The sequence below is a fragment of the Oryzias latipes genome, chromosome 7 (genome assembly GCF_053564925.1).
Source record: "Oryzias latipes strain Hd-rR chromosome 7, Olatipes_Hd-rR_3.1".
Classification (NCBI taxonomy): Eukaryota; Metazoa; Chordata; class Actinopteri; order Beloniformes; family Adrianichthyidae; genus Oryzias; species Oryzias latipes.
The window spans coordinates 15,935,001-15,948,438 of record NC_136243.1 but is presented as its reverse complement, the minus strand read 5'-3'; the positions used below and the strand labels follow the sequence as shown (position 1 = coordinate 15,948,438).

The 13,438-nt window shown below is 39.8% G+C and overlaps 1 protein-coding gene across 6 annotated transcripts in view; it reads right to left on the bottom strand.

The window, feature by feature from the left end:
- Nucleotides 1-13,438, bottom strand: part of LOC101161806 (synaptotagmin-2) — a 71,541-nt gene that overhangs the window by 31,922 nt on the left and 26,181 nt on the right. The window contains exon 1 of one of the 6 annotated variants that reach the window (XM_078950355.1): nt 8,075-8,172. The exons of 2 other annotated variants lie outside the window; for them this stretch is intronic. The gene's annotated coding sequence lies outside the window, so the exon portion shown is untranslated. Of the gene's footprint in view, nt 1-1,338; nt 1,555-1,717; nt 1,784-8,074; nt 8,173-13,438 lie in introns of those variants that run through there. 3 more of the 6 variants (XM_078950354.1, XM_011477428.4, XM_078950356.1) reach the window with 3 other exon arrangements.

Genomic DNA, 13,438 nt, shown 5'->3' with positions numbered 1-13,438 from the left:
CAAGAACTCTCAGCATTTTGGGTACCAACTGCCTTCTTGGAGGGAGTCATCAGAAAATAGAAGTAAGATGGGTGAACTTCAAAGCCTCCTCTCATTTTTATGGTTATGTAAGGGAAAACAGAGTGTGTTTCTAAGTGTGCGAACCACTGGGAGCAGCCGCCCGAGGTACAGACTTAATGAGCCCGTCTGAATGTTTTAGAGGATGAAAAAAAAGGCGTTCATAGTCTACTTTGTATTAAACAGTGTTGATAGCACACATACAGGGACAGTGGATCCTAATCTGCATGGCGGTACGGTCCCTCGCGTCGTCTGTGGTCTTTGTTTACTATATTCTGAAACCTGAGCGAACATGTGACCAATCGAAATGCAAGCCATCGATTCTCTGTTCAGCACTTTCAACGTTACTGCATACAAAAAAAAAAATGTCGCTTTACAGTTTAATGGTAATGGAATTTTGCATGGGTTTTCGTCACCGATGGGCTGAAAACAGCAGGCTTTCTGCAAAAAACAAGTCTCTTTGCTGTTAGGAAAAGTTGGTGAATTTGCATTGAATTATTTAAAAAAGAAGAAGAATGCATGCAATGAAGAATGTCTATTAGTAAGGGAGTCCAAGATAGGGTTTTGTCCTTGGTACTGTCATCTCAGAGCTGAAGGAGCTGTACGTCCCACTAGAGACAGCAAAAATAAATAAATAAATAACATCCTGCAGCACTTTATGAAATGCCCACCCCTCTCCCTATACACCTCAGCACAACTGTCTTCCTCTTTTCTGTGTCTGGATAGTCAGCCTTCAAGGATTAACAGTGCTAAGGGGGCTGTGCTTCTTTTATTATACTACAGATTTGGGGATTATTTTTGAAATATTTTTGAGTGGTGGACTGCTTATTGGCTCCTCTTGGCTGTTTCTCAAGGAGGTTGTGAGACATGCCGGTGAAGCGGGGTAACGGGGTAAGCAAAGCATCTGTCAGAAGGGCAGACTCCTGGAAGCTCTCCAAGGAAGAAGTACACCCAGCGAGCGAGCTAAATGAGGCGTGATCAATGAAAATAGTCCCCCCACACACACACACCTCCTTGTAGGAATTATGGCAAAGCATGATCCATCGCTTTCAGGATCCCAAGATTGGTTGGTGTTTCCTGCTTCAACTGAAATTTCCAATCTAGCTTGGAGACCAATAAATAGCATGCACCTGCATAGTGGGAGAAACAAGGAAGAAATGCCTGGCAAATGAGATGCAGCAGGTAACAATCCATCACTCCACCTCCAACCTCCAGCTATTACAGATTCCACAAGGGAAGTGTTCCACCAACACTGACAAGAGAGTTGCAATGCGCCCTTACCGGTACTACTGGGATTCCGTACAGCCGTACTCCACAACAGGCAAACCCATTCACCAAACAGGCACTTTGAGTTAATATCACAGTGCGTTAATAACCTCTCTCGACTGCTTCCCCCATCAGCACCAGAAGCTGCAGTCCTCTTTGCACTGTTTCCACTGCAGCACAACTCGTTCCCCCTGCACTCACACACTCTCTCGGCAACTCCCCCCCACCTCTGTTTCCTTCAGTCCCCTCCTCCTCCTCCTCTCTCTTTCTCAACTCTTTCTGTCTCTTTCACTGAAAGGATCCCCACCTTCCATCCCCCCCCCCTTCCTTCCTCTGCACCCTCTCCCTTCGCCTTCCCTCCGTCTTCCATCTCTCCCTTCGCCCCGGCACTCACTGCTCGGACGGCTGATTTGTGATGCGGCTCACAGGGCGCCGCATGCAGCAATCTGTGTCCCAACGCACAAGAGCGATCCAAAAGCATCCATACGCTTCTCTGAGCGAACAGCATCCGTACCCTCGTTCCACCAGCTTCTGAGGGTGGGGGGCTGGATTTAAAAAAAAGGGATGTGAATAAAAATCTAAAAAAAGAGAGAAAAGACCTGTCATCTCTAGGATTAAAAAAATGGGTTCCAGTTATTTGCTGTGAGTTTTTAAGCAGCATCCCATTCCGTTTACTTGATTTACATCTTTGGACTTGCATCAGTGCTGCTGCAGGGAGACAGCTGTCTAATTTTGTAAGCTTTGCTTGATAGTAGATACCATGAAATGCCTTGAGTATGAGACTCCAATCATTAAAATAAAAAAACCTAAGTTCTCTCTTAAACCACATTTCTTTATATAACCTCCTTAAATTTGATTTAAAAAAAGGTTTTTATTAAGCCTGAAACCCCTTGGAATGGTCAGATTGCATCACGAAGCCCTTTACTCCAATGACTTTGTTTCTCTACAGTCGGCGTAGGACTCTAAATCTGCTCATAAAGACAAGACATGACGCACTTTTTCTCTTAACACCAGACAGTTTGGAGCCCCTTTGGGCCTTAGTGTGTGTCACTGAGAATTATCATTGTCCTCTAAGTGAATCACACACCTTATTGGCCAGCAATGAGTGCTTGATCCAGAAATCAATAAAATCTCGATCAGTAAAACTTAAAGGAGAAGACAGGAGGAGAAAAGGGCTTTTGGTACATTTAAAATGGGAAGAAGGGATGCAATTTACTCCCTGTCTACACCAATAGCACTGCTCGGTATTAAAGATCTATGCGGTCATACAAAGCCACTGGTTTTGGATAAGAAATGATCCCTTCCAAAAATGACTAACAATCCACATCTTCTGAAATAATTTAATAGAATCATCCACTCTGTCAATTCCTGTTTTTATTATTTGTACTTGTCATCATTTGTGTATTAGTATCCGCTAAATAGAACTAACAATAGAACAAACCATACTTCATCATTTTAGAGGAAATGAACAAAGAAAACAATCTGTATATAAAAACAACTGCATCCTTAAATATTCCATTAGATTTAAGACTTTGTATTGGTTTCTCTAATTCATTCATCCTGTACTCCTTCTTAAATAAAAGATTGTCTTTGAAAAAATAGAATATAAGAAAGTATGTTGTCTTTATTATATGCACATGCATAAATTTCTTCAGCAGCTTCCACTTGAGCAAAGCAAGAAAGAAACAAAAAGCAGAAATAACTAAATATTAACCTGTGAGGGTTTAAGAAATCTAGAAATCATTTCAAAAGGAAGTTTAACTTTTTACAATAAGACTTTTATGCTAAAATAAAATATCAAGCAGTGCTTGCAGGAGTGAAGATTCTCACAAATATATTCAATGGTCCTCCTTTCCAATGCCTGGAAAATAAATCTTTATTGCAGCCTGTGTATGTCTCACGGACCACCTCCAAGCAGTCACAACAGGATTTTCATTCAAACTTCTTTCATAACCGACCATTTTTCACCAAGAACATGATAAAAGCATGACTGAGATTTACAACCATAGTCAAAAAAAAACTTATGGAAGCATATTTTTGACTAAAACCCAAGTGAAGTGGTTTGAAGTTCCACTCCAATCATCTTTTGCAGTATTGTAAAAGCGATTCCAGTGGTCTTTTAACAATGATTATGCTGTTTTTCATCATTATTAAAAAAAATCCTGTGTTGCAGAGCAGCAGGAGTTTCTTAGAAATTTGCCTCTGGGGTTGTGGGCAGGACTGTTAACAAAATCCCCAACATAACATTACCGGGCATGCAATACTGGAGCTATCCAGCAGTACAGTTTTGATTCGTATCCCAGCTCAGACAAGAAAAAACAAAGACCTACATGGATCTATTTGTCTGCAAGTGGATGCATCAGAATGGAGCGGAGCAGGGAGCTTGTGCGGGCCCCTCCCATTGTAGCTTCTGCGCCTCAACTACAAGCTTTTTCCAACACCATTTTTGTCTGCTCCTGATTCAAAACAATTTGAATGAAGAAATACTCAGAATTGTAATTTTGGGCTTTGTTATCTTAATATATGAGCTCTATATCATCTAAAAAATGCCACGAATGGCTGTTTTTTCACAAGAGTGGGTTTTTAAGGTTTAAGGCTTTTGCAAGAACATCAATGCAGAAGCACCTCAAACCTAATGTCAGTCAAAGTACTGGAGAAGTTAAGGTTGGTGATCAGCTCTTTACAAACCCAAAAAGAGATTTACCAAATTGAAAAATCCACACACTTAGGCAGATGGGCAGATCTGATGCTTGATTTTTTTGTTTTGTTTGTTTGAATCTTTGTTTTGTTTTGTTTTTTCTGTAGTTCAAGTGTCCAAACTTTGAATGATGAGGCTACTGGGAAATGAAGTTGAAAAATAATCAGTATAAATTTAATGCAATGAGTGTGTTTTTTTATTCTCTTAATGTAAAGGGATAATTCCCACTATAATTCTAAGATCATAAGAAAAAACAGCAACAGTTTTGGAGTTTTATTCAGTTTGGATCAACATTAATACATCTTTTGTCTTACTAGATATTCTAGCTGACTTGCTGACTTTTTGATGCCTTTTTACCGTTTTGTTAACTAAAAATCTAAAACCTATTTTGTCATGCAAGTTCCTTGGAAAGCAGAAACGCTTCTCTTCCTGCAGATCTCCACCTCCGCATTGTGTTCTTCATGGTAAAACTGCAGCGCAACAACCATTCAGTCTCTCCCTGGTCTTTGTCCCTTCTACATCCAGAATGTGGTGACATTTAGACCCTAATGTACGGTAGGTCCCATCACACACCCAGCGTTCCTTTTAATGTCGCCTTTTCTGACATTGTGAGAGATATCTGGCAGCCCAGTGCCCCGGAGCACTGGCAGATTTGATTCAGAGAGTGGGATGGAGATAGATAAAGATCCAAACAGAAACCTGAGCTTGCTGGGTGAACCTTTCAAGACCGGCACTTTCCCTATAAGTCAGAAAACACAAAGTTAGCCCTACGTTGACAGGAAGCTGGTGTTTATACTTTTAATTGTACAGTAACCACCAACGCCTTATAGCTAAATCCTAATTTAACGATAATGTGTTAATTATGAACACAAATTGCATTTAAAATTAAAAAAAGAAAAAAAGAAAAACGTCACTAGACCTTACTTTGAACTAAACAGGCCATGTCTCCAGAGAGATCTGGGGCAAGTCAGAATACATATTTAATAAGGTGTGGAGACTTACAGCATGGAGCTTGCAGCCATGTATCAAAAGCTGCAGTCAGTGACTGAGTAAAACCATTAACATTCACTACCTCGCAAGTCTGACTAAAGTCACGTGCAGCAGCATGTGTCTGTCAATGACAAATCTCTTATTTCTAGTATTTTGGGGAGAATTGGGGGGATTTAAAAGCAAATATTGCAAAAAACCATAAATATACATATATAGTTGTCACCCCTTTGCGACGTGAGATTTACAACATTACCCGCTTATCAGTGTGTTAGACTTGTGGCGTTCAGTCAAACAGACATAGGTAATTCAGGTGTTGATCTTTATTAAGGTTTTATGAAGACAGGATTGAACCTAACAGAGAAATGCATTTGTGATATTAATCATTTGTGACATAACATGAAGTGGCTGTTATACCTAAAGTCTGTAGAGGGTTGTTTATTTTTGTTTATGTATTTATTTTTAGATTTCATTATAATAGTCCTTTCTTTGTAAAACACTAACTCTTTGCATGGATGTAATAATAATAAAAAAAACTCACTTTATTATTTGCTTTATCTTGATGAACATTATGTGACTCAGAACAGGAAGATTTAATTTTACTAATGCAATAGATCTCTTGCAGAATAAAAATCAACATAAACACTGGGTGGTGATGGGTTTTGATATGCAGCAACAGATAACTCTGTGCATCTCCTCGGCTCATTCTCATCACTGATGATTGCCTATTTGGGAAAGATCCAAATTGCACACATCACCACTGTAGTCTCCCAGAGCATATCTATTGTTATCTACTGTCACATACTTATTTTTGTACTTGGTCCTCGGTGTGTATGTGTGTTGCAACCCCCTATTATCTGCTTTACAACTTCTGTGCTTAATATTTACCATGAAAGCTATTGAGGAATAGAAGAATGTAAACAATATGAATAGAAAAATGATGACAGAGCCAAGAAAAGGAGCATGTGCTTGTGTTTCAAAGGATATGCACATATAGTGTTCAGATTGATGTAATCTTTCAGTAGAAAAACTGTGAAGGATTGCTGCTGCAGCACCATTTGGCAATGTTACGTTCATGTTCATGTGGGATGAATGTTCCACACACTGGCTGGTAGTAAAGGAGTAGATGTGTTCTGTGCTGGAATGTGATGGCGGAGATGTGCACAATAATGTAAAACACTGGAATTTTGTTCAATTTTGTTTTGGATTAAAAAGAGGGAGAAGAAAATGGGATGCTTTTTACATCTGTATGTTTAAACTCATTTTTTAACATCTTTTTTTTTTTTTCATTTAGTACTGAATTTGACATTAAACATCTGTGTTTTGCAGGTTTTGTGCCATTAAATATTCCTAAGAGAATGGTTAAGAAGTTAATATTAGCATTGCAGATCAGCATTATGTGGTAGTACAGTAACTGTGTTTGATGTATGTCTGTTAAATCGATAGAACAAGGCGCACTGTCAATGAATGTCCTATTTTCATACTAAAGTCATATATGATGCAAACTATAAGCCGCATTAAGCGAGAAAAAAGAGTGAGAGATAAGTCCGTCAGTCAGTCAGACTTTAATAACTGTGTTCACATTCTTCAGTGAGTAGAGTAAGTAGTTCTAGAACTCCTTTGTAACACGCTGCACGTGACCCCGCGTTAGCGTATTCACAAAATCATCCAACCTTGTTTGGAACTCGTCAAACAACAGACTGACATTTTGGCAGAGCACCGTGTACAACTCAAAATCACTTCATTAGTAAGTACAACCAGAATTAATCTATATATGGCGCACGGATCATGAGACTTTTTTTTTAAGTGAGCCTTAAAGTGTGGAAAATACAATATTTTTGAAATTTTAAAGCCTCACCACCATAGACACATATTACTGTATAATTGGGACTTTCAAAAGTTGTATCTCTGTCTCTGAAGTCCCCCCAAATGTCTCTGTTGTCAAGAACTGGTGAATGAACACATTTGGGTCAAGAATTACAATGGTTGCCATGCCTAGTTCAACGTTTTGTTATTTATTACTATCAATAAGATGCAATATCAATTATTACTATCCGTTTATGGATTTACATTCACTTTCATTGTTGTATGCCACAAAACGGCTTCACTGTTTGTTTTATTAAACCGTTTTTTGAACAGTCATCCTCCTTTCCCCTTTGTTCTTTTCAAAGCTCTCTCCACCACAGCAGCAAACGTTTGTTTTGAAATGAAAATGTTAAAAAATTCATCACTATTGAATCAGATTTGGTTGAATTATTAATCAAATCTAAGCCTAATCTGATGGAGCTGAACAGAATCAATCTGGAAAAGGGACATCCAACCTTTCTATCCTTCAGACTTAGTGTAGTTTCTATTGAAGGTTCCTAAAATCTTGCATTTCTTTCCAGCGTATTGAATTTTTTATTCCAACTTTATTGTCAAGCAAACAAGCCCTTGCATCGTGTTTGCACTTCACTATTCAGGAAGTGTTTTTTATTTGGAAAACGTTGTATTTTTTATCACCACACAGCATTAAATTCATGCAAGTAACTACTGATTGTTAAATGTTACATAATAAATTTCACTTGGGATTGTCTATCCCTTACTTGCTTGTAAAAGACAAAATAAATGCAGAAATGTTACATTTGCAGAGATTTTTTGATAGCGTGATGCATAGGCTCAAGTTTACAAAACAATGTTGCACATTGAAATAGCTAATCATGCGCACGCGTCTTCATCAGATCAATTTTCAGTCATTAGAGGCTACCGAGTTGTTGCAAAAATTAGGCTGACATGTGGAATAAGGGGCAGAATAATGGCAAACAAGCAGAAGCACCATCAGAGCTGCAGCCAGTATCCGTCCTCCCAGGCGCGACCATTGTCTGCAGGTTTTATTAGCTCTCTGCAGCCTCTGCAGCACTTCAGCTTACATCACTCATAAAAATTACTCTGATTAATCAGCTGAGAGCTGAAGTGTGCAGAGCGCCGCCCAACACTAGCAGAGAGGAAGCAAAAGCTACAGTAAATCATGCTTCTTCATCATGCTGGGCTGCACCTCCATCCTCAGCACGCCTTAGCTCTGCTCACCTCATGCTGCAGTTGGCTCCCGCCTCCCTGGCACAGGAAGAGCTTTGCCTGCAGGAATGGGAATGCGGGACAACCCCAGACATGTTTTGTGCTGACATCTAGTGGAATCCAAAAGATGATTGTAAAGGGATCATATTCATTGACACGTTTGGCTCAAGTAATGCATTTTGGGGGATTTTCCTGTGCAGCATTAAGGGGAGGAAATTCCCAAAGGAATCAAACTTTTCCTCATAAGATATAGTAATCAACAAGATTCTTTTTTGGGTCAGTTAGTCCTTGCTGCTGAGTGTTATGGCGTGGGGCATTTCAGAAGCATTCAGTCGGAGACAGACTAGCATGTGTGCAATGCCGGCAGGGCGCAGTGAAGGCAAGTTTCTGAGGCGAGCTGCAGAGGATTGAGGCGTGTAACAATGTGCAGTTATCTGTGCCCACCTCAAAAGGACAGTCACATATATCATTCTGAAGCACTTTGACAAGACTTTTTTTTCTCCTCCTTTCATTCTCTTAAAAATTGTTGTCACAAAGGTCCACCTGTGGCATGTTTGTGGGCAAAAATCTTGACACCCCTGTCAAGGCCGGATATAGGAATGGGCAATTGCCGTAACAGCCCACCAAAATAAAAATTACCTCAAAAAACCAAAAGTCCATCCATCCATCCATCTTCCTCCGCTTATCAAGGACCTGGTCGCAGGGGGAGCAGTCTAAGCAGAGATGCCCAGACTTCCCTCACCCCAGTCACTTCCCCCAGCTCCTCTGGGGGGACCCCAAGGCGTTCCCAGGCCCACCGACAGACAAAGTCTCTCCAACGTGTCCTGGGTCTAGCCCGGGGCCTCCGCCCAGTGGGACATGCCCGGAACACCTCTCCAGGGAGGCATCCAGGGGGCATCCGGACTAGATGCCCGAGCCACCTCAACTGGCTCCTTTCGATGTGGAGGAGAAGCGGTTCTACTCCGAGCTCTCCGCGGGTGACCGAGCTTCTCACCCTTTCTCTAAGGGAGCACCCAGCCACCCTACGGAGGAAGCTCATTTCAGCCGCTTGTATTCGGGACCTCGTTCTTTCGGTCATGACCCATAGCTCATGACCATAGGTGAGTATTGGAAAGAAGATCGACTGGTAAATGCACACAATAAATAAAATACAAGACAAAAAAAAAAACATATGGATGGACAGATGGGCAAATAGAAACACAAAAAAAAGATAAATGCTGCCTCAAAAGAGTACAAACCAGAGTTCTGCTTGTGCATGTCCCAAGCCCGGTAAATACAAGGCAGTGTCAGGAAGAGCATTCAACATAAATAGATCAAAGAGGAAGACAGATATTAATCAAACTGATAAAATAATGGCACAGTTTTCTAAGCATTTAAGGGACTTGGAGGGATTTATGAGCCCAAACCCTCAGCCCACCCCACAGTGGCGCTGGCTAAATCTGGGCCTGACAATTATAATTGAAACAAACATTCCCTTTCTGAGTCAGCGATAGTTTTTCTTTCTTTTGTATCTAGGAGAGCTAGAGAGATTCTTTTGCTCCCTAGTTACACCAAACTTTTGAAATACAGGTAAGTTTGTCAGACGATGTTCAGAGAAGTTCTGCAGGGGTAAAAACCAAACAGAAACCAACAACAACACAAAGACTTTCCTACCGAGGGAAGAATATTGATAAATATCTCTTGTACTAACAATCAAGTTGATGCCTAAATCAGTTTCTCAACACAGATCAGGCTAAATCATCACCGACAGCTATTTGTTGCACATCACTGCCCTCCAATCATTGAAATAAATGCATCATTCTCACTGTATTGGAACCAAAATGATTGCCTTGTTCACAAAATCTACGAAGCAACAAATTTGTTTGACGTCAAATTCATCAAAATTTAATTTGAAAACAGGGTAATCAAATGTTTATGTTTAAGTGCATTTAAATGGCAAAATCTATAGAGAACTGACAATTTCCATCATGCTGATAACCACATTAGACAAATGATTGACCAGAATGACACCCTTTTAAAATCTGTTCTATTCAGGACTTTTTAACAGTCTCAAAGACATTTGGTTTGGTTTGGTTTGGTTGTTTTTTTTGGTGGGAATAAAAAACACATTGTTTGGTTTGGACCAAAATGCCTTTCCTCAGGATTCTTTTGGTTGTAAAAGCTCATTTGAATTCTAGTGGAGATCAAAATAGAAGCAGTTAGCCTGATAATCTGCATCCACCCATCTTCAGAACCCGCTGAATTCCTTTTGAGGTCACATGGGTGCCAGCCTAGCTGTTGGGCAAAGGCGGGGTACACCCCAATCAGTTTGTCAGGCTATTGCAGGGTCACACACACACCTAGGGGCAATTTAGAGTCACAAATTAACTAATAAAGCATGTTTCAATTCATAGCAGCAGAGTTCCCACCCTGCTCCTATGTATTGACGAGTCTTTGGGCAAGACACTGAACCCCACATTGATCCTGGTTGTTTTAGGATGGCGTCAGTGTTCGGCAGGTTGGAGTCAGTGTTCGCCATCACTGTGTGAATGTGTGTGGGTGAATGAGTCTGTAGAGCACCCTGGGCCTCCTAAGAAGGTAGTACAGCACTAGATAAGTATATGCCATATGAACCATCTCGTACTCTGAGGACCTCAGGGGCCGGCCTCCTGTTGATTCCCAGAGTCAGAACTAAACAAGGGGAATCAGCGTTTCAATATTCTGCAGCTAAAATCTGGAACAGCCTCCCTGAAGTCATAAGACAGGCCTCTTCTGTGTTCATGTTCAAATCTAGACTTAAAACATTTCTGTTTCGCCGTGTATATGACTGAAAGGTCCTATCTGCACTTTTCTTTCCTTTCCTTCCTTTATTTTTAAATCAATTTTCAAATTTTTTTTTTCTTTTTCTTTTTTTCTTTTAAAGTAAATTTTACGTTGATTATTTCTATGATGTATTGTGATTTTAATGCATTTTTCTGTTTTGTGAAGCACCTTGAATTACTTTGTGTACGAATTGTGCTATACAAATAAACTTGCCTTGCCTTGCCTATGCCATTTACCATTTCCAATTAACCCTTGTACTATCCTAGGCACTTTAACATTGGGAGTTGGGTCATCTAGACCCACTAGACAGTGCGCTGAACCTTTTTTCTTCAATGATTTGTGATCTTCACTGGTGTCCATGGATTACACAAAATCTTCTTCACCTTTATTCACCTTTGTCATGGTAGGGAGAACACGTCAACGTAAGGGTGGGGTCATAGGATAGCATAAAGGTTAACTGAAACCACATGCAACTTCATTAATTCTAATGCGTGCTCCCGGCAACACCGGCCTCAAACAAGCAGCAGTTGTTACTGCAGGACACTGTTCTGGCGGTTTGGACAACTCTCAAAAGTTCAATGTAAAGAACAAAAAAAATTATTTAGGTTTAGCCTAAATTACAAAAGGGGTTAATTGTAATATACACCTAGTGTGTCAAGGGATTCATAACCCCCATTGTAAGAGTAAAATATGTCCAACACAAGAGGCCTTCAGTTCTCACCTGTTTGCTTAGCTGTTGGACAGGACAAGTTAAAAAATAAAATAAAAATAAGCAACCCCTATTTAAAGAACTTTTGAACTGTTCAACAGATGAATCGTTTGATCTAATGAACCTACTACAATGTTTTAACCCAACAGTGCATGCTTTATGCTTATCTCACATTCACAGAACCGTGTTCTCTATGTTTGAAGCTCAAAACCACTACAGAACAGTGTCACTGTGACAAATTAGATGTGACTGCTTCAATGTATTCCCTACATCAATATATAGCCCCCCCCCCTCCCCCACAGCTGAAAATCAAAGAAACATTAACAGGATAAACAGGTAGAAACAGAGTTTTTGGCAAACAGTGTGGTCCATGATGAAGATGAATGGTTTCTCTCTAAGTCTGCCTGATGACACATCCTATTTATGTAACCAAACTGCAGAGATCTTCTGTGCAAATATACACATCATGTTTGCCACTCGGAGCATTGAGACAGTTTCAATATTTGTCAAATTTCATCTGAGCGGTCAGTTTCCAGGGTATTTCTCCATGTTTTTTCACTCCAAACTTTGGCCCAACTCTCCTTTTTTCGTTTGAGCAAATCAATCCATTTTCTGACTCACCGCACTAATTGCATTATTGTATCATGAAAGACATCCGCAGGGAGAAATTCTCCATATCATAAACACCCTTCATGAAATAAAACCCTTTTTCTTCTGAGCTCCCTCTGTGTACTTGCTGCACTAAAAATGTTATACAAATCTTCCAAACAAACTTCAACTCTTTTTGTTCTTTAGGAACAAATTGCTGGATTCCTGCTCCAGATCAAAACACATTTAGAATACAAAATGACTCATAATGTCCAATGATAAACATCAAAACTATGTTACGAAATAGTTTCATGGTGCATGGAGACTTCTTTTTTTTCCTCTTCACAGCGACATACCTCCAGCGTTCTAAAAAATCCAATGAAAATGTCAAAGTGAGCTGTTTGCAGCTCGCTGAAGGGCAGTAGTGACAGCAAGGACAAAAGCTGCAATTCCACATGTCTTGGTAATGCGACCTTCAAAAGAATTTTTAAAATGGCATTTTTTCCTAAAAGAAAAAACTTATCAGTTTCCTAGTTTTAGCACAGGTAAATGTTACCCCACACATACAAATGTGATATAAAAAAAATAATAATAAATTTGTTATCTGGGCAGGGCGAGAGGATCTAATGTGCGCATTAAAGGAAATTGTCTCTCGATGAAGATAATTGCATCCTTCCAGACCTATTTCTGTTTCACCTAATGATGCAGAAGAAAAACAAAGAAGGAATTGATGATGACATGACACTGTATCAGTCTGTCACATCAAAGGGGGCTCCAGCCAGTAAAGTCACGGAAGAATCACCAGCACAACTGCGGTAAGGCTAAATAATTGCTTTATCAAAAATACCTTTAAGACTGCATGCTAAATCCTGAATCTTTGAATTACCAAAAGGCGTCTTCACTTCCTTGTGCACAAAAAATAGCATTTCAATTTGTAAAGTTTTGAAAACTAAAAAGTAAATCCTAGTTATTCACGATTTCCAGGTTATCTTTTGATCTATTTTAGATCCTTACCAGAGGTCTTTTAATTATGATTATGTTTGTTTGTTTTTTGCCAAAATGCGTTGTTTTGCCAAAATGCCTCTCCCATCACCCAGGTATCAGATCGGACGACAAAAACGAAGATGTACGTGGATCCATTTCACTACAAATGGAGGCATCACAATGAAGTGGAGCAGGGAGCTTGTGGCTCGCCCATTATATATTGTACTTTTTTTTTCATTGACTCCTGATTCACAACGATTTAAAAAAGAAAGCTCATTTTCTTTATATATTTC